Consider the following 20,647-nt stretch of genomic DNA (forward strand, 5'->3'; position numbering starts at 1 on the left):
TTTTAAAATGCAAGTTCAGGTTCGAAGAGGCTGTAGCAGTAACAACATGGGATAGCATGAAAATAATCTGCTAAAAAACCCAACTATTAATCAAGAATATACCAAGAACCGCACCAAATGAATTCATAACCCAACTAATACACATTTCCTCATCAAATTAGAATCATGATTGTAAATATACACAACATGAGCAGAAACAGAACAAGAGTATGTCTTTCCAACCATAATCTTCTTTCCAAACAGTATTATAAAATAAACAAAAGAGTAAAGGTCAATTTTGGTTCTAAACATATGACCGATATACGAATTTGGTCCAAAACATTAATTTTTTGAAAAACGAGTCCATAACAAATGAAATTCTTGTCGATCCGGTCCTTTTTACGGTTCCGTCAATTTTCGACGGTCAACCGTTAATTAGTGTTTAGTTGACCGGATTAGCCATTTTTTTTACTGTAGCTAATTTTTTATTTTTTTTAAATTTCTAAAATATTTGTAAAATAGAAAACCCTTAAATAAAAACATGAAAAACATTGAATCAAAATCAAAATATTTTATTCTCCTCCTCTTTCATTTCTTCTTCCCCGCAACACCAAGAACCTAATTTTCTTTCTCTGCAACTTGGTCCAAAACCCGTCGGACTTGTCGGATATGGAGAGGTCATGCTGTTGCAGGAGTTCCGGCCACAGCGGTGGCCCATCGACGAGACGAAGCCGTCACCGTCAACCTTAGTTGCCATTTCCGACGAAGCAATTGAATTTCGATTTTGATGTTAGACTTTTGAATTTTGAATTTTGAATTTTGAATCTTGAAGCCCTTGAATCTATGTCCCTGAATCCGACAATTTTAAATGCATATTAAGGTTTTGAAACTTGATTTGAAACATCCACATAGCATTATGGACAATAATTTCGTCGAAAATGAAGCAGGAAAATAGAACAAAATACCATCAAACTAGTCCAACATATTCATTATCAATATCAAATACGTCCTTAACATTTGCAATAATTAGATGACTAATAATCCGAGATTAAGCCTAATCGGGTCAAAATTTTGCTAATCGAAGGTTGACCGTCAAAAATTGACGGAACCGTTAAAATGGACCGGATCGACACGAATTTCATTTGTTATAGACCCGTTTTTCAAAAAGTGAATGTTTTAGACCAAATTTGTATATCGGTGATATGTTTAGAACCAAAATTAACCTTTACTCTAAACAAAACTAACAATTCAATAATAAAAACAAAATCCCCCAATAACATGTGGGTAAATCTTAATATCAGCTGAACAAGAAATCTCGCACTTCATCCCCAGCCATTGTCAAAATTCAATCTTTTTATTAATTCACACTTAGTTTACCTACTATTAGAGGCCCAATCAAAAACCAAAGCCATTAATTGAAGAGTTCCATCAAATTCAAGATTAATAGGCAATACAAGTGGGTTAGAACAAGTTGTTACCTTAATTTCGCAAAATTGAGTAGAGGGTGTTGAACGTCAAGCTCCAACTCTCCCTTCCATGGAACTTAAAGGAGATCGAGTGAAACTGCGTCGGAGATGTGGCGGTTGGAGTGTGGTCTTTATTGTTGGTCTTTTCATAACTAAAGTTTAATGTTATATTTTATTTTTATATTTACATAAATTAATCAAGTTTAATATTTGATGATTTTTCATTTGAATTTATACTAAAATATAAATTAAGGAATTCCATTTCAGTCTAACTTTTTCTTAGTACTGAATTTATTATACAGTATTCATAATAGTTAATCAAAAGAAGAAAAATACCATGATGCGGCGTCGTTTGGGTGGCACAGCATGGTGCTGTGATTTATCTCCACCATAGAGGGTCCGGGTCCGTGGAGGTGTCCCTATTCACACATCTAATTATTTTACTATGATTAATCTATTTATCTAAAATTTGCTCTTTAAAAAATGGATATTGTTTCCTAAAACATCAACTTTGCCAAAATTTTCTTATTTCCAACTAATTTTAAAATTGATCAAATATATCAAAAATTTACATCCTGTTTGTTATTTCGTACAACAGGTCAATCAACATATGCGACTAATTTACGTGCATTTTTTTTATCATACTTGACACTACTGAATTAATGTGATTTTCTTCGTGGTTTTTTATTCTACTTGTCACGAACTTAAAAGTGGTTTTAAAGTATCATAAACATTTCATGATTGTCAATATAGAATAAGTTTTTCACCAAAGATATGTTATTTGGATTGAGTCATGAAGACAAACATGATTGTAAAGTTTGTGATACTTAAACCAAATTTAAAGTTAGTAGAAAATACTATAAACTTTAGCAAAAATTCATAATTTTAGGGACCAATATCCCTAGATAAAACTAAAACAAATGGAGTATAAAAATATGACTTCATAGATAATAAAATAAAAATACAACTTCAAAGAAAATAAAATAAAATTATAAACATAATAAAAGAAAATAATATTACAACCTCCTTTTAAGTCCGTGCAAAATGAGGTTGTGAATTCGGAGCTTCTCCTCAATCATCTTCGACGTATCCTTGGCTTGCACTTTGAGGTATTGTTTGATGGTCATACTCATGTGGATGTTACTAAGAGACTCTGAAATGCTATCCAGAGTCGAGTTGCATTAACGGTTTTGATGAGTGCTACAAGATTGACATGTTTTCAATTTCCTTGGTAATTACAAACATGTTTCCAATTTTTTAAGAGATTTCAGGCAGTTTAACTACAGTCAAATCCAGGACCCAGACGAATAAGAGCATTTTTATCTAGTGCCTAATTTATATTTAGTGGAGAGAGAAAATATAAATATATAAAATAATGAATGAAATTTTAAATGTTAAGAGCATTCTTATAGAATTTGAGGGTTTATTTTAATCCTACCCTCTCCCTAAAAACCGCACCCTCCACGTATTATCTCTTTTGCTTAGTTCAAAATCGAAATTCTCTCTTTACCATAAAAATAGACTACTTTAAAATATAGTCAGATTTTATTGTTAGTGGAAAATTTTAAAAAATATGAGTTCGTGATATTATATGTCAAGTTTAAAGTTGGTAAGAAAAAATAAATTTTTAGAAAGTAATTTCGTCATATCAGACAGGGGCGGAGCCACGGTGGGGCCAGGGGGGGCCCTTGGGCCCCTTAGCCATTTGTGTATTTTCAATATAACATATATATGCAGCAGTAAAGATATATAAAGTTAGCGCCGGTGGACCAAGTTCCAGTCTTCTGTTCATGTGGTGCAGAGGTCGAATCCTTCCGGGCGCATTATTGGAAATTCTGTTTCTTCTATTCTCTATTCATTTTTGTTTTATTGGATTTATAATATTATTAGTTTTGTTTAAATAATATAACTTATGGTTATATATAATAAAGAATTATTTAACTCTACAAATGTAAAAATATGCTTGTAGTAGTATAATATAACTTTAGTAAAATCGATTTTAAAGCTATGCTCGTAGTTCATTTGTGGCTATTCTTATTTTCTCAAATTAGTCATTTTTGTTGATTTTCTCATATTCATTAATGCTTTATGGACTCTCACATTCTTAACTTTTATTAATTTTTTTTAACTAGTAATTTTCATTTAAATTTCTTATCATAAGAATGATTTTATAATTGAAGTATAGAATAAAATATATTTTAATGTGATGCTCTATATTATAAAAAATCTAAAATAGAAAATAACTCTTTATCTAATAAATATGTAAATATATCATATAATATTTGTAAAATTGATGTTATGCTTTAAAAAAATCTATTCAGACTAGTTAATTTTCTCATCATTTATTTTTTTCACATGTGGCTTTATATATTGCTCATGTCTGAGTTGTTTATGTATCGTTGGCACTTAAAAAATTCGATGGTAGTTTGGGCCCCTCACTATTAAAATTCTGGCTCCGCCACTGATATCAGACAACAATATTCATATTCTTCACATATACTTTAAACTTGACATATAATATGACGAACTTAAAAAGTTCTTGAATTTTTTCCACCGGCAATAAAATCCGACTACATTAAAATGGGATGAATTTATAGTTTTTAATAAATTGAACTGCATTCTTCACTAATAATACTTTAATCTTATTTTTTATATATATCTCCAACTCTGCATTAAAATTTATATTAGTCCAAAATTTGTTATTTTTATGGGATGGAATGAATAAAACAAGTAAGCGATAATCTTAACTCAGGTAATACGATAAACATAGGTTTTTCTTATTTTTTTTAAGATAAACATAGGTTGTATTATCATTTTAAACTGATATATAAGTAACCTACAAAAGTAGGTTGGAGTTTGGACCACATAGATATCAAAGCAAAATGAAAATGACTAGTCTTTAGACACCTCAAAGCGTGAATAGAAACGTGACAAACAAACTTTTTTATAACTTTTTTATAACACTCATCTCAAAGCGTGAATAGGAACGTGACAAACAAACTTTTTTATAACTTTTTTAAAACACTCATCTCAAAGCGTGAATAGGAACGTGACAAACCAACGACTTAAATATTTTCTAAAACACTCATCATTAGGCATGCACAAGGGTCGAAAACCGCCGGTTCATGACCCGACTTAAATATTTTCTAAAACACTCATCATTAGGCATGCACAAGGGTCGAAAACCGCCGGTTCAGGGTCGAAAACCGCCGGTTCAGGGTCATGAACCGCCGGTTCAGGGGTCGGGGAATGTATGAACCTGAACCGGCCCGCCTAGCTCCCGGCGGTTCCGGTTCCGGTTCAAAAAACCGGCGGGTTACGGGGCGGTTCAAAACCGCTGGTTTTCGGCTTGAACCGCCGGTTCCGGGCCGGTTCGACGGTTCGACGATTTTTTTTTTTTTTTTTGCATTTTTCAACTTTTCAATTTTAATCAACTTACATTACACTTTTCAAGTTTGTTTTTTTATGAAATGTGAGTAAATAAAATTGAAAAAAATACGGATAAAGTTGCAATTTTATTGAAATTGCATGTTTACAAATTACACGTTACAAGTTACAACAATTACAAATTGAAAACATATGGCGGTCTTGAAGTCTTAAACAAAATTTAAATACAAATGAGACTACTAGTGAAGAACTAATTACAAATGACAAGAAACGATGTTGAAGTTCTTAAACGTATAAGTGTATTATATATATACTCTTAACCGGCGAAGAAGATCTTTCTACATAACTAAATTAAGGACACCTTTAGCAATTCAACTTTAAATGTTAAGTTTCGTCTAACAATCAACAAATATAGTAGAATTGTCAAAAGTTTCCCTCATTTAGCCGTATAGAGAAATATACTTCATCGACTAGAGTATATACAAATACAATTATGTAATTGTTTTTGCATATACAAAAACATATGGCGGTTTAACCCTAAACCGGCGGGTTGTCCACGGTTTCCGTCAGAAAACCGCCGGTTTCCATCAGAAAACCGCCGGTTTCCGTCAGAAAACCGCCGGTTTCTGACCGAAAACCGGCGGTTTCTGACCGGTTTTGCAGGCCTACACACTGACCCTACGACCTAGCCTCTGAAAAGTTGCCGGAACCGTCAGAAACCGGCTCCCGAACCGGCGGTTTACCCCGACAACCGGCGGTTTACCCCGCGAACCGCCGGTTCCAACGGCTATACTAAACCCCTACGCGAACCCTACGAACCCCTAACCTACGAAACACTATTTAACCCTTTGAACCGGCGGTTCGAACCGCCGAACCGCCGGTTTTGAACCGCCGGTTCAGGTTCAATATATTGTCGAACCTGAACCGGCCCTTCCGACCCTTCAACCCTTCTGCCGGTTCAACCCGCCGGTTCCGGGCCCGGTTCCGGTTCATGAACCGGCGGGCCCGAACCGGCAGTTAACCGCCGGGCCGGGTCGGTTTGTGCATGCCTAACTCATCATACGTAAAGGTTGAAACCTTAACCATCAGGGCCCCACACATCCCAATGCAACACTGTTTGAAATCTTAATCCTCAGGGCCCCACCCACTCCAATCCAACAGTATTTTGAGGAGTGCTAAATCAGGTACGCAGAGACCCGCTAAGGGGGAGGGCCTAACCCACTGCCTACCAGAAACCCACCTCCCAAGGCCTCATACTTGTGCGTGTTGCAACTACACGACAGTAGTGAGATTTGATCCTTGGCCAACCATACAAATCTGCCCCTTCGAAACTAACAACGCTCTGCCCATGCGGATAAACTTTTAAAACACTAACTACGAAGAATATCAATATTTCAAAAGCCCCACAAAACTCTAGAAATATAAATAGGATTACTTTTACAGTATTAATTGTACTAGCTTCGTCACATGTTAATTGAGTCGTATCTCTTTTTAAGTTATCTTAAGATAATTGACTTATTTTCTGAAACGAGCCTTCCATATATAAACCCTAATTTAGTTATTTTTGTATTTACTATATCATTCTATATATATGCTTAGGATATGATTAATTTAATTTACTTCCTAGAATATTTTTGTATCTGCACATATTATATTTATGTACTGGAGTCTTTCATAATCAATCAGCCAATCATAAGAATTTTTTTATTTTATCTCTCTTTCATAATCAATCAGCCAATCAATCAGCAATAGTCAACGATCATCGCGATAGGAACATCGGTGCTTTAATTTCATCTCGTTCTCATTCTCCATCCATTAATCCCGACGACTAGGAGATGTCGATCCTAGAAGAGGTTCGGATAGGTGAATTACTTGCTTCGCAATTTGATCGGATAATGGCTGCCATCATACAATATAGACAAGAAGTTGATCACCATGCACTGTCAGATGGCGAGTTCTTTTTAGGGAAAAATTTTATTTTCTTTCCTACTTTACTCTTTCACTCGTTACTTTTTTTTCAACTTTATTCACTATGCACTAGCTTCTAAACACCTACTACTTATTTTTTCAACTTAATTCACTATGTACTAGCTTCTGATTTATTCACTATGCACTAGCTTCTAAACACCTACTACTTATTTCAGTTATACGTGTAGTTGACATAAATTGTATATGTAGTTGACATGGATTGTACACATAGTTGATATTATGTGTGTGTAGTTGACATGGATGTTATATGTAGTTGACATTATATGTGTGTAGTTGACATTATATCTGTGTGTTGACATGAATTGTATATGTACTTGACAAAAAAATTAAAAAAAAGTATTTATTGAATAAAATGTACTATGAAATTACCATTCTGCCCTTTCATAATTAATTAATATAAAAATATTTTCCATGTGGCAAATTTTGGACCACTCATTTAATAAAAATGAGTGGCTGATAATGCATCTCAATTCTCAATTAGACTAAAAAATCTCAATTGATCACAACCCTATCTATCTATATATACATATAGTAGTGATATATGGCAAGTGTCTATTAAAGGTATAACTAGAGAATAAATATCAGCCACAAGGTCAAGAAATCAAGGACTGATATTAACCTATGTGATTTTCGAAATTGGAGTAGAAATCAGTGCACTATATTAAACATTTACTTCACTATAAGAAGGCAGGGGTATAATGGACATTTAACAAATAAAATTAGGGTTAATGTTTGAATTACTCCTTCATTTGCTCAATTCATCTCCCGCCATTGCTCATCTTCTCCTCTTCTCTTCTTCTCGAAATTTCAGATTTCTCACTCCGTCGCCATCGCCTCCCGCCGTCGTTGTCAACATCCAGTTCTTTCATTTCGTCACCTCATTCTGTCGTCGAACAAATGGATTCAAATCAAAATATTTTTCAAAATGAAAGTTGTTCTACTGGTTTCTTCAACCGATTTTAGATTTCTGATTCCGATTTCTCTCATATCGTAGTTAAACTCATTTTATTAACATTTCTTTAACCGCATATATGTGTTCGCATTTTGAAACGACTCTGAGATTTGGACGAAATGGAGTCGGTTTGAGAACGACTCTGAGATTTGAGAACTTGACGCTAGAATTGTCGCTAACATATCATGATTCTGTATAGCTGAATTTGCAATTTTATATTTGTTGTTCTTGTGTTGATTAGTGCTAATTACTGGTTTTTTAGTGAGGAAAACTAGGTAATTCTAGGCAACGACGTAATTGAAGTAAGAGAAGTTGAATATTGATTTGATAAGGGTTTTTCTGTTTGATTGGAGATTGATTTAGGAATTTTTCTTAGATAAATCGAAGTTAATGTGTAAAATGGCAAAAAGAAATTAATCCATTGAACTAGTTTATCAAGTACAGTTAATTACTTCTCTTTTTTTATGTAGGTTTTGATCGACAAAAAAAAAGCAACCAAAGACTCCAATGGTAAGTAATTCCTACCTTATATTGCTCTATTTTTTCATCACAGTGAAATAAAAACATGGTTAAAGTGAGGTATTTCATGGTTAGAGTTAAGTGTCTGTGATCCTTGCTTATAGTGATCTATATTTTTCATATCAGTGAAGTAAAAACATGCTTAGAGTGATGTATTCCATGGTTAGAGTGAAGTATTCCATGGTTAGAGTGAAGTGTTTGTGATCCTTGCTTATAGTGATCTATTTTTTCATCACAGTGAAGTAAAAACATGCTTAGAGTGATGTATTCCATGGTTTGAGTGAAATGTTTGTGATCCTTGCTTATAGTGATCTATTTTTTCATATCAGTGAAGTAAAAGCATGGTTAGAGTGATGTATTCCATGGTTAGAGTGAAGTGTCTGTGATCATTGCTTATAATGATCTATTTTTTCGTATCAGTGAAGTAAAAACATGGTTAGCATGATGTATTCCATGGTTAGAGTAAAGTGTCTGTGATCTTTGCTTATAGTGATCTATTTTTTTCATATTAGTGAAGTAAAAACATGTTTAGAGTGATGTATTACATGGTTAGAGTGAAGTGTCTGTGATGCATGCTTATAGTGATCTGTTTTTTCATCTCAGTGAAATAAAAACATGCTTACAGTGAAGTATTCCATGGTTAGAGTGAAGTGTTTGTGATCTTTGCCTATAGTGATCTGTTTTTTCATCTCAGTAATGTAAAAATATGGTTAGAGTGAAGTATTCCATGGTTAGACTGAAGTGTCTATGATCCTTGCTTATAGTGATCTGTTCTTTCATCACAGTGAAGTAAAAACATGTTTAGAGTGATGTATTTCATGGTTAGAGTGAAGTGTTTGTGATCCTTGCTTATAGTGATCTGTTTTTTCATCTCATTGAAGTAAAGACATGTTTATAGTGAAGTATTTCATGGTTGGAGTGAAGTGTCTGTGATCCTTGCTTATAGTGATCTGTTTTTTCATCTCAGTGAAGTAAAAACATGCTTACAACGAAGTATTCCATGGTTAGAGTGAAGTGTCAGTGATCCTCGCTTATAGTGATCTGTTTTTTCATCTCAGTAAAGTAAAAACATGCTTAGAGTGATGTATTCCATGATTAGAGTGAAGTGTTTGTGATTCATATACTTAAAGAAATACGAAGAGAAAGATCTAGAGAAGCGAAAGCAGAGGCTAAGATGATGATTGGAAGCTTGGCGTCTATGAAGGCGAAGATGATACCAATTTGATATTTTTAACATGTTTCATTTAGTTCACTATAACCCCTATTCGTTTCATTTAAATTCAATAGTATGCATGTAACTAACATTTATTTTTATATAAAAATTTTATCTGTTTAGTTCATAGCTATTTTTTTCACAAATGAAATACTTGTTATGCATCTAAACAATATATAGTTCACAAATGAGCTACTCTCTGTTCCATAGTAGTGGAGATATTCTTTTAGGCCTGGAGATTAAGAAAAAAGTTTGTAATGTATTAAATAAAAAGATACTACCTCCGTCCCACATTAAGTGTCACATTTAATGTATAAATGTGAGTGCGAGTTTTAAGAAATTTAAAGAAAAGTTACTTGAATAAATTAGTGGACCATGTGTCTCACTTATATATATTAGTTTTATAATAAAATGTGAGTAGAATTAGTTGGTGGATTGTGGGGTCTACTTACTATTTATGGTAAAGTGAAATGTGAATCTTATAGTGAGACGAATCGAAATGATAAAATGTGACAGTTAATGTGGGACGGAGGTAGTAATAAAGTTGGAGAGAAGAAAAATTAGAGATAATAAAGTAAGAGAGAGGGAAAAGTAAGAACGGGAAAATGTGTTGACTTTTACTAAAAAGGGAAATGACTCCACTATTATGAAATGTATAAAAATGGCAAAATGAATCCACTACTATGAAAGTAGAGAGTAATATAAAGTAGTTAAATAATTCACACCTATAGTGAACCTAAAATTAAGTTTACAACGAAATACGTATGCTGAACGAAAAAAAAGTTTTCGACAAAACAAAAATCATTAACATTGAACTAAAACCATTAGAAAGTGAACTAAATACATGTAAGAAGTGTACTAAATATATGTACAAAATTAGGAACGAATTCGCACTTGAGCCGAGCACAAAAAAACTGCAACGAAACAAACTCCCTTATAGTGAACTAAAAACAAGTAAAAGGTGAACTAAACATTATTTACAATGTGCCACATACACCACCAGTGGTCGTATTGTCAAGGACCTTCTTAATAACCACTTTGATTCCCAAATCTTGGTATATTACAATCAATTTGGGAGCCGCACCCATACATTTCACAAATTGGTTATAAGCATAAAAGGAGTCAGTATTTTCCTTGGGCAGAAGTCCAACAGCAAATATCACAGGAAAACCGTGATTATTCTTGCCTGTAAACGGAGTAAACATCATACTACATATTAAAATCATCATATAAGTACACTATAAAGAAACTTTGATTCACTGTAAGTAATATAAACTTCACTATAAGGCAGGTCACCACTATAAAGTGTATGCTCATTTTTACTTTACTATATGGTATATAAACTTCACTATTTGACATGTTTACTGCACTATATGGTATACTTCACAATATGATTCACTATAAGCATTGTATACATCACTATAAGCATAATATAATTCACTATAAAGGTAATATACTTCATTGTAAGCATATATCCTAGTTCACTATATGCACAATATACATCACTATGTTCTCAATATACTTCACTGATTCACTGTAATATCTTTCACTATAAGCATATATCCTAGTTTACTGTATGCACTACAAGACATGCAGAATATACTTCACTGTAAGCATATACTAGTTCACTATATGTTCAACATACATCACTATATGTTCAATACTTCACTATTCGTTACATATACTTCACTATATGAATTATTCACATCACTGTAAGAGATAAATCAATGTTGTATAAAAAAGTCATGTTATACTTCATTGTTCATTACATATACTTCACTATATGAAATATTCACATCATTGTAAGCGATAAATCAATGTTGTATAAAAAAGTCATGTTATACTTCAATGTTCATTATATATACTTCACTATATGAAATATTCACATCACTATAAGCAATAAATACTCCACTCCAACATAATATAAGTAATATTAGAACTAATCACGTTGAGCAATTGACAAAACACCTACACTTCAATTTAAAGCATATATACATCACGTTAACCACTAAATACCTCACTCTAACGTCTTTTCACATCACACACTCTAATCATGTTGAGAACAAACACAAAGACTTCAGCTTCGTCAATTTAACTAATAATAATTTTGATAATTACCTCTAGATCAGTTTCTCCTTGCTCTCTCGATAAAGAGTAATCAGAATCAAAATAATCCTCCAACGATCATATCGGAATTGAATCCATATGATCAGGAATTCGGATGTCGCTGATCAATCACACTGGAGGTATGAATCGTGGCTGATTAATCGCAATGGAGGAATGAATTGTGATTAATGAATAAAAAAATATCGTGCTGGTGGAACAAATCGTGGATAATCAGTGGCGTTGGACGATTCACGATGAAGACGATCAGAAATCTGAAATAAAACGAGATACATAATTTAGGAATCACACAATTTACGATGAATAACAGATCAGGATGATTCACGATGAACAAATTTTGTATTTGGAAGAAATCGACGTTTGAATTTGGACGGAATTGATGCTTGAATTTTGGAAGAAATCGCACTATAAATTTGGGAGAAATCCCGTTGAGTTTGAGATATTGAATTCCCGTTGATAAATTGAATTCCGAAAATGCCCTAGGGCTATTATTTTTAACAAAAATCTAAAAATTTGTTTAACCTATAAGATTAAATTGGAGTAACAAGGTGTGTGGCTAAGATTTATTCTCTAGTTATACACTTAAAATTAGTTAGACCTTGATCACTCCTCTATATATATATATATATATATATATATATATATATATATATATATATATTTGTATATGTATATATGGTTGTGTTAGGGTCATTCACAGCTTTTTAGTGTAAGCTTCAAACAGATCACAACCCTTGGATCCTTGAATTAGATGGTTGTGATGATCTGTATTATTTGACGAAAAATCTGCATTATTGGTCGGTGTACATTATTAGAATGAATGTGAATACATGTTTTCCTAACCCTAAAAGCATCTGCAACTGACAGAAAGATCATCCATTGTTGACTCCTCCAGCTCGTGCTGCCACGTCCCTACAGCTAAGGGTGTGGTCACAGCTGGAGTTACATCCTTAGGGGAGACAACAATCTCACAATTGGGATTGTCTCAGCAATGTGATCAATTGTTACCTTTCTTAACTTGCTAATTTTATTAACTTATCAATGCAGTGTATTAAAAATATAATCACGATTATATTAAAATATCAACATATAATTTTATTGACATTTTAATGTCATTGTGTTGACATTTTTAATCTACCGCATTGATGAGTTAGTATAGTTAACAAATTAAAATGTTAGCAATATAAAGCACTCCTATAAACTCTTATAGGATTTCACATTTTGGCTCTCTTTCTTATACATATTATATATATACTCGACTATGGATAGGATACTCTCTAGACCTGTTTGATCTGCACCTCGCACACACGCACGTCTCAATCTCTCACGAACAGCTATCAACAGCTTTAATCGGTCAATATGTGGTTAAAACCGTTGACCGTTTAAAAATTGACGGAACTGTTAGTGTATGACCAATTGTGATCCGAGTTGAAATGTTCAGGATGCAAAAATTCAAAAGATAAAGTATAAGACCAAAATCATAAAATAGACATATGTTCATGACCAATTTTAGCATTTACTCAAAGATAAATTTATGAAATAAAGAATGAAATAATTTTAAAAGTTAAGGGCATGTACTTATAAAATTTGAGATTTTTTTCAAAAAAAAAATTCTACCCTTCCCCGTAAAAACCACATCGTCTATTACGCATGTATTATCTCATTTGCTTAGTGTAAAATCAAAATTCTGTCTTTACCGTAAAAATAGATTATTTTTAAATGTAGTTGGATTTTGTTGTTAGTGGAAAAAATTCAAAAACTCTTTATGTTCGTGATATTATATACGATTTCAAAATTTGTGTGAAAAAATAAATTTGTAGAAAGTTTCGTGATATCAAGGGCCAATATCCCTATTCTTCACACAAGGGACAACATCCCTAATCTTTCCACAAACTTTAAACTTGGCATATTATATAACGAATTTAAATAGTTAGAATTTTTCTCACCGACAATGAAATCCAACTAATAACACTTTAATTATTTTTCTTTATATCACTCTCTTCTATTTTCCAATTCTGCATTAAATTTTATATTATTCCAAAATTTGCTACTCCGATAATTTTATATCACTCTCTTCAATTTGTTTTTTAGACGGAATGAATAACTAAAAGAGTAACCCGATAATCTTAACTCATGTAATAGACGAACATAGGTATTGTTATCCCTCTCCGTCAATACCCAATTTAAAACTGATACATGGATTCAAGTAACCTACCTCCTCCGTCCGGATTAATTCTCACTCTTTTTCATTTTGATTTGTCCCTCGATAATTGTCACACTTTATTTTACCATAAATAATAAATAGGCCGCACATTCCACTAACTCACTTCACTCACATTTTATTATAAAATCAATATAAAAAGTAGGTCTCACATTCTACTAACCTTTTCAACCAACTTTTTTTGTATTTCTTAAAACTTGTGCCCGATCAAAGAGTGACAATTAATTGGGGATGGAGGGAGTACAAAATCATGTATGCCCAATGGCCCACATGGGATATCAAAGCAAAATGAAAACGACGAGCCTTTGGACACCTCAGAGCGTGAATAGATACGTGTCAAACTAACCACTTTGATAATAGATACGTGACAAACCAACCACTTTAGTAATAGGTACGTGACAAAACTCTCGATCAATTGCTTCTACAATTTTAAATAATTGTACTAGCTTGTCTCTGTTTCAGGTAACTAAGAGCATCTCCAATAGCGGCGAGCGCACCGGCTAGTCGATTCTAGGTGCTCGTCGGTCCGCTTGCCGAACCATTGCAGCCGGCGAGCGCCAAATCGGCGAGAAAAACGGTGAGCGCACGCCGATTCCTGAGCGCTCGGCGATCTCCTGGCCGCCATTGCAGGCTCCAGATCGGCGAGCGATCGGTGAGCGGGATTTTTTATTTTTTATTTTATTTAATTTTCGAAACACTATATATACGCGATCTGCACGTCATTTTCATTTGCACCACTTGTTTTAACGAGTTTTCTCTCTATCTTAATTTCTGTACAAGATCAACAACGCGAAATAAGTAACGATGGTGGTAGTAGTGGTGGGGATGCTGAGGAGTTCGAACGACGTTTGAACAAACAGTTGGAGGCCTATACGTCCCGAGAGATCGACCGGCTGATACAACGGGCCTTGCAGCCGGCGGTACCTCGACCTGTTGTCCACCGCCGAGCAGTGATTGATCGGGATCACGTAGCTGCACATCAGTGGCTATTTGACGACTACTTCGCACCAGAGCCGCGGTTTAACGCCAACATTTTCAGGCGGCGTTTTAGGAAGAGCAAGGCCCAGTTTATGCGTATTGTTGACGCTTTGGAGCGTCGATATCTGTGTTTCCGCTTCAGGCACGATGCGGCTGGCAGACCCGGCCACACACCTATTCAAAAGTGCACTACGGCAATCAAACAGTTGGCCTACGGAGGCGCGGCAGACATGTGGGACGAGTACCTCCACATCGGCGAGTCGACTGCCCTTGAATGTTTGAAGTATTTCTGTTAGGGCGTGGTTGAAATATTCGGTGATCAGTACCTTCGAAACCCTACCCCTGAAGACTGCCAGGAGCTGATGCATGGGGCGAAGCATGGGGCGAAGCATGGGGCGAAGCATGGGTTCCCGGGTATGTTAGGCAGCATAGATTGTATGCATTGGGAGTGGAAGAACTGCCCCGCTGCCTGGAAAGGGTTCTACACGACCGGCTACAAGGGAAAGAATCCCACGATGATCCTCGAGGCCGTAGCTAATTACCGGCTGTGGGTCGAATAACGACCTCAACGTCCTCAACTCGTCACCCCTTTTCAACGAGCAGTGCTAGGGCGTCAGTCCGGCCATCAGTTTTGTCGCCAACGGGAACCAGCATGATATGGGCTACTACTTGGCGGATGAGATATATCCTAGGTGGCCAGTCTTTGTGAAGACAATCAGATGCGCATCAGATGAGATGAAGGCCTACTTTGCGGAACGGCAGGAGTCGGCGCACAAGGACGTGGAGCGCGCATTTGGTGTGCTCCAGTCTCGATGGGCGGCAATTAGGGGTCCAACGCGTTTGTGGCATGTCGACTACATTGCTGATATAATGTACGCCTGTATTATCATGCACAATTGTTGAAGATAAAAGTGTACAACTGACTAGTTGGGCCAACAACGATAATGAAGCCGGTCCAAGCCACGGCGTGGCCACCCCCAGCGTACGAAGTGGGGTACCTCACGATGAAGCCGGCCACCTCCAAGCACATGCCGACATGCGCCAAGTGGAAGCTCATATTCGACTCCAAAATGATTTAATTGAAGAGTTGTGGGCGCGGGGGACTGCACGGCGTTAATTTTTTTTTGCAATTTTGTAATTTTTTTAATGTACCTTTTTTAATTTAAATGAAATTATTGCATTTTCCCGTATATGTGTCGTAAGTTGAAATCCGTATTTTGTGTGATTGTTATTTTTATAATTTTGTTTATTATGGCTGGGCTATGGCTGGGCTATTGCTTGTCCAGTTGCTTGTCCTGATGATATGGCAGGAGGAGTTTTAGTACTGATGATGTGGCATAAGGAGTTTGTGGTTGGGCTATTGCTGTTGGAGATGCTCTAATACTCTTTCATCTCTTTGTTTTTTCAACTTTATTCGCCCTACATTTAACCTCTAAACACCTACTACTATTGTTTTAATATATATATATGCTGGAAAGAAATACCCAAACTAATAAGGTGCGATAGATGAAGTAGTACTTAATTTGTCGTTGGTTTACATAGTAGCTTAGAATTAAAATTATTAACAATTAAACTCAACATGATATTGTTGAAAGCTAGTTTGGTAATAACACCATTTTTGTAAATAGAGTGCGGACTACAATGGACTAAGAGCATCATTAACCCCGGCGCGGATTCAGGCCCCAAATCTCATCCACGTCATCATTTTTCTAATTTTTAGGGCTAGACTATAACTCTCATAACCCTGCAAGCCCCATTCTGGCCTAACTATTAAATAGCACTATTCACAACTACAATATATTTTAATTGTAAAATTAAAAACTTTGAAAAATTAAAACACGAAAATTTCATTTTTTTAGTCAAAAGTGAAAAAATTACTGCAAACCTGGAAAATGAAAATTACAAATCCTAGAAAATAATAATTACTATACAAATCTAGAAAAAAAAATATAGGAATAAATAGAAAGGATAGAAATAGAATAAATTGATAAATTGGTGGAAGAATCTTGAACAAATGGTACATAAATAGGAAAAAATTCAATAAAAGAATTTTAAAAAAGAAAAAAATAGGGGGTTCGGATCCGGCCCGAACACCCCATAACCCTACGTCGGGCCATAACCTGGCGCGACCCCGAGACTTTCCCACGTCCTCAGGCCTGAGCCGCAACTCCGTCACCTCCAATGCGTCAGGCCCTAGCAGGACCCCAACCTGACAGCATTATTGATGCTCTAATGCGACAATATTCAAAATAATTTTTAGTCCATTATTTTAATTACATTAGTTTAGATCCCAACAAATAAAGATACGTCGGCTGTCAGTGGTCTCTATTATTGGTACTCATCAATGTTTTAAAAACCGGACCGGCAAGTGAACCAGTTAAGCTATTAGTTCACGGTTCAACTGGTCCGACCGGTCCAAGACTGGTGGGGCCGTTTTACTGTAGCATATATAATTAAATATATTATATAAATACTCAAATATATTATATATAATAAAATGTAGTTTTTGATCAAATTTAGTGAATAATAAAATCTTATTAAACTTAATTGAGAATAAGTATAATTAAATTTTAGTGAAATATAAATATAATTGTATGAATATACCTAATATATTAAAACATATAATTAATTATATATATATATATATGACAATATTCAAATTTAGTGTGATAAATTACTATCAAAGTTTATTAGATAACAAGTATAAATAATATATTTTATTTACAATTAATCATAATAAATTAATGAATTTATAAAAATAATAATAAATTATAGAATGAATGAAAATATATTTATTGATTATAAGAATAGTTAAAGTTATTATTATGTCACAACTATTAACGTGGTGGAGTGGTAATGGAGTTGGACTTGCGTACATGAATCTATGGTTCGAATCTCATTGAACTCAATTTTTTTTAAAAACTGGTGAAAATAAAGAAAGCCGGTTCAACCGGTTGGCTGTTCACAGTCGAACCGGACCGGATTGAGCATCGGTTCACAGCCTAATCGGTCAGACCGGCCGGTCCGGTCCGGTTTTCAAAACATTGGTATTCACCGATTCAAGATTACTCAGTCTCTATATATAAACTCTTTTATACGAGTAGTACTATAAAGTCGACTAAAGATAGGATATACTCTTACCACACAATAGTAGCACATCCTCACTACATTATCTTCGTATATATCGAAAACCCTTATACCCAATCCCAAATTCCACTTATTATAGTGCAAAATGAAACAGCTACACATCGTCCTCATCCCATCCATGGCCCAAGGCCACATGATACCCATGCTAGATATGGCGAAGCTCTTCACCTCAAGAGGCCTCATCGCCACCATCATCGCCACCCCTTCCTTCTCCGCCCCCATCACCAAATCCCAACTCTCCGGCTTCGACATCGGCCTCTCCGTCACCCCATTCCCTCCACAAGGCTCCTCCTTACCCCCAAACATCGTATCTTTCGGCCAAATAACCGACCCCGATCTCAACTCCAAATTCCTCAGGGCCATGGAGCTGCTGCAGGAGCCCGTCGAGGCAATCCTGCAGCAGATCCGCCCCGACTGCATCATCTCTGACATGTTCCTGCCGTGGACGGCCGACTCCGCCGCCAAATTCGGTATCCCACGCCTCGCCTTCTACGGCACCAGCTTCTTCGCGCAGTGCTTGTTGGAGAAATTCGGGATCCACAAACCCTTAGACAACGTGACCATGACGTCGGATCCGGAGGTGATTCTCGTCCCCGGCCTTCCTCACGAACTCAAGTTTGAAATATCGCAGCTTTGTCCCTTTTTTCTTGAAGAAACTGCGAATGACTTCACCAGAGTATTTGAGAAGATGAATGAGGCTTGGAAAAAGACGTACGGAGAGGTTGTAAATAGCTTCAACGAGCTCGAATCCGCTTATGCCAATCACTACACGAATGTTATTGGGAGGAAGGCGTGGGGGATTGGCCCTCTTTTGCTATGCAGCGACAAAAATTTGCAAAGAGGAAAGGAATCCACCATTGATGAGCACGAGTGTTTGGCTTGGCTCGACTCGAAGAGGCCGAACTCCGTCGTCTACGTTTGCTTCGGCAGCCTCGCCACCTTCAGCCGAGCGCAGCTAGCCGAGACCGCGGCCGGGCTGGAGGCGTCGGGACAAGATTTCATCTGGGTTGTGAGGAAAAATGAAGAAGGAGATGAGGAGGAGGATTGGGTGCCGCTAGGGTTTGAGGAGAGAGTGAGGAACAAAGGGCTTATCATAAGGGGGTGGGCCCCTCAGGTGATGATTCTCGGTCATGTGTCCGTGGGGGACTTTTGTGACGCACTGTGGGTGGAACTCGACTCTCGAAGGGGTGTGTGCTGGCATGCCGATGGTGACGTGGCCGCTGTTCGGGGATCAGTTTTTCAATGAGAAGCTGGTGACGGAGGTTTTGGGAATTGGGGTTTCTGTTGGGAACAAGAGGTGGATGATGAGGGACAGCGAGGGCGTCGAGCGGGAGGCAGTGGCGAGGGCGGTGGAGGAGGTTATGGTGGGCGGAGGAGCGGCGGAGATGAGAAGAAGAGCTGAGAATTATAAGGAAATGGCGAAGAAGACTATTGAAGAAGGTGGATCTTCTTATAATAATTTGAATACTCTCATTGAGGAATTGAGCAACTACGTCGCACCCACCAAACAAGACACAAATTAAGACTTTTTTTTGTACTATAATTTGTATCCCACTCTGAGAGTTTTGTCATTTTCGTTCATCCCACAATAAATAAGAGTCATATTTCATTTTAGTCGGAACGGAGGGAGTATATCTTTATATGCTGAACACTTCAAAATAACAAAATGTGTCAGGGTTTTGGAGACGGAGAGAGTTGTACTTAACTAAATTAAGGATTGCTTTTGTGTTTTAGCAGGTACATATTGTTTTGTTGCTACTTAACTAAATCGTGAATAAATAACAAGAAAACTAATTAAGGAATCAGATAATAAAGGGAGGGGGAGAAATTGACAGGACCTTTGGATTTTTGACATCAATGTGAAACTGGTGATGACAAAGTTCCTAATTATAATGATAATAAGTAATAAGTAGACACAAATTTTACAAAAAAAATAAAAAAAATCATAATTTATGTCTTGCTTGGTGGGAGCGACGTAGTTTCTCAGTTCCTCAATAAGAGCATTCATACTACTATAACATGATCCGCCTTCTTCAACAGCCTTCTTAATAAGCCATTTCCTTATAATTCTGAGCTCTCCTTCTCATCTCCGTGAGCCATGGTTGGGAGAGGACGATGTGTAGTTTGCTTCATTTTGCACTAGAATGAGAAAGAGACAAATCTTGAATCCGTGATAATTAATGTTGCAAGACCACAGACAACCGACGTATCTTTATTTGTTGGGATCTAGCTAAGAGCATCCGCAATGGTGCGGATGTTCCGGCATACTTCCCAAAAACACCTCCTACCACGTCATAAGGACTTCCCACTGCACCGCCACGTCATAAGGACATCCCACTGCACAGTGGTAGACATCCCCAAGGACATCCCGGCGGACATCCACAATAATAAAAATTCACAAATTCATAAATATGTAATTTACGGAATTAAAATTTCGACACGAATATGAGAAAAATGCAACGATTTTATTTAAATAGTAAAAAACATACATAATTATTTAAAAAATATAAAAAATCGGGACATCCGTCGTGGCACCGCGATAGCGGACGTCGCCGGAAAGCCGCGGATATGAGGTATCCGCAACGGACGTCCGCATCCGCCCCTCCTACGCGTAATGGCAGACGTCCCATGCGGACATCCGATACGCCGGTCCGACGTTCGGCAGGAAGTCC

The 20,647-nt window shown here is 36.2% G+C and overlaps 1 pseudogene; it reads left to right on the plus strand.

Moving 5' to 3' along the window:
- Positions 1 to 17,825: 17,825 nt before the first annotated feature.
- On the plus strand, positions 17,826 to 19,589 carry LOC121759709 (annotated as a pseudogene).
- Positions 19,590 to 20,647: the final 1,058 nt, after the last annotated feature.

This window comes from Salvia splendens, chromosome 12 (genome assembly GCF_004379255.2).
Source record: "Salvia splendens isolate huo1 chromosome 12, SspV2, whole genome shotgun sequence".
Lineage (NCBI taxonomy): Eukaryota > Viridiplantae > Streptophyta > Magnoliopsida > Lamiales > Lamiaceae > Salvia > Salvia splendens.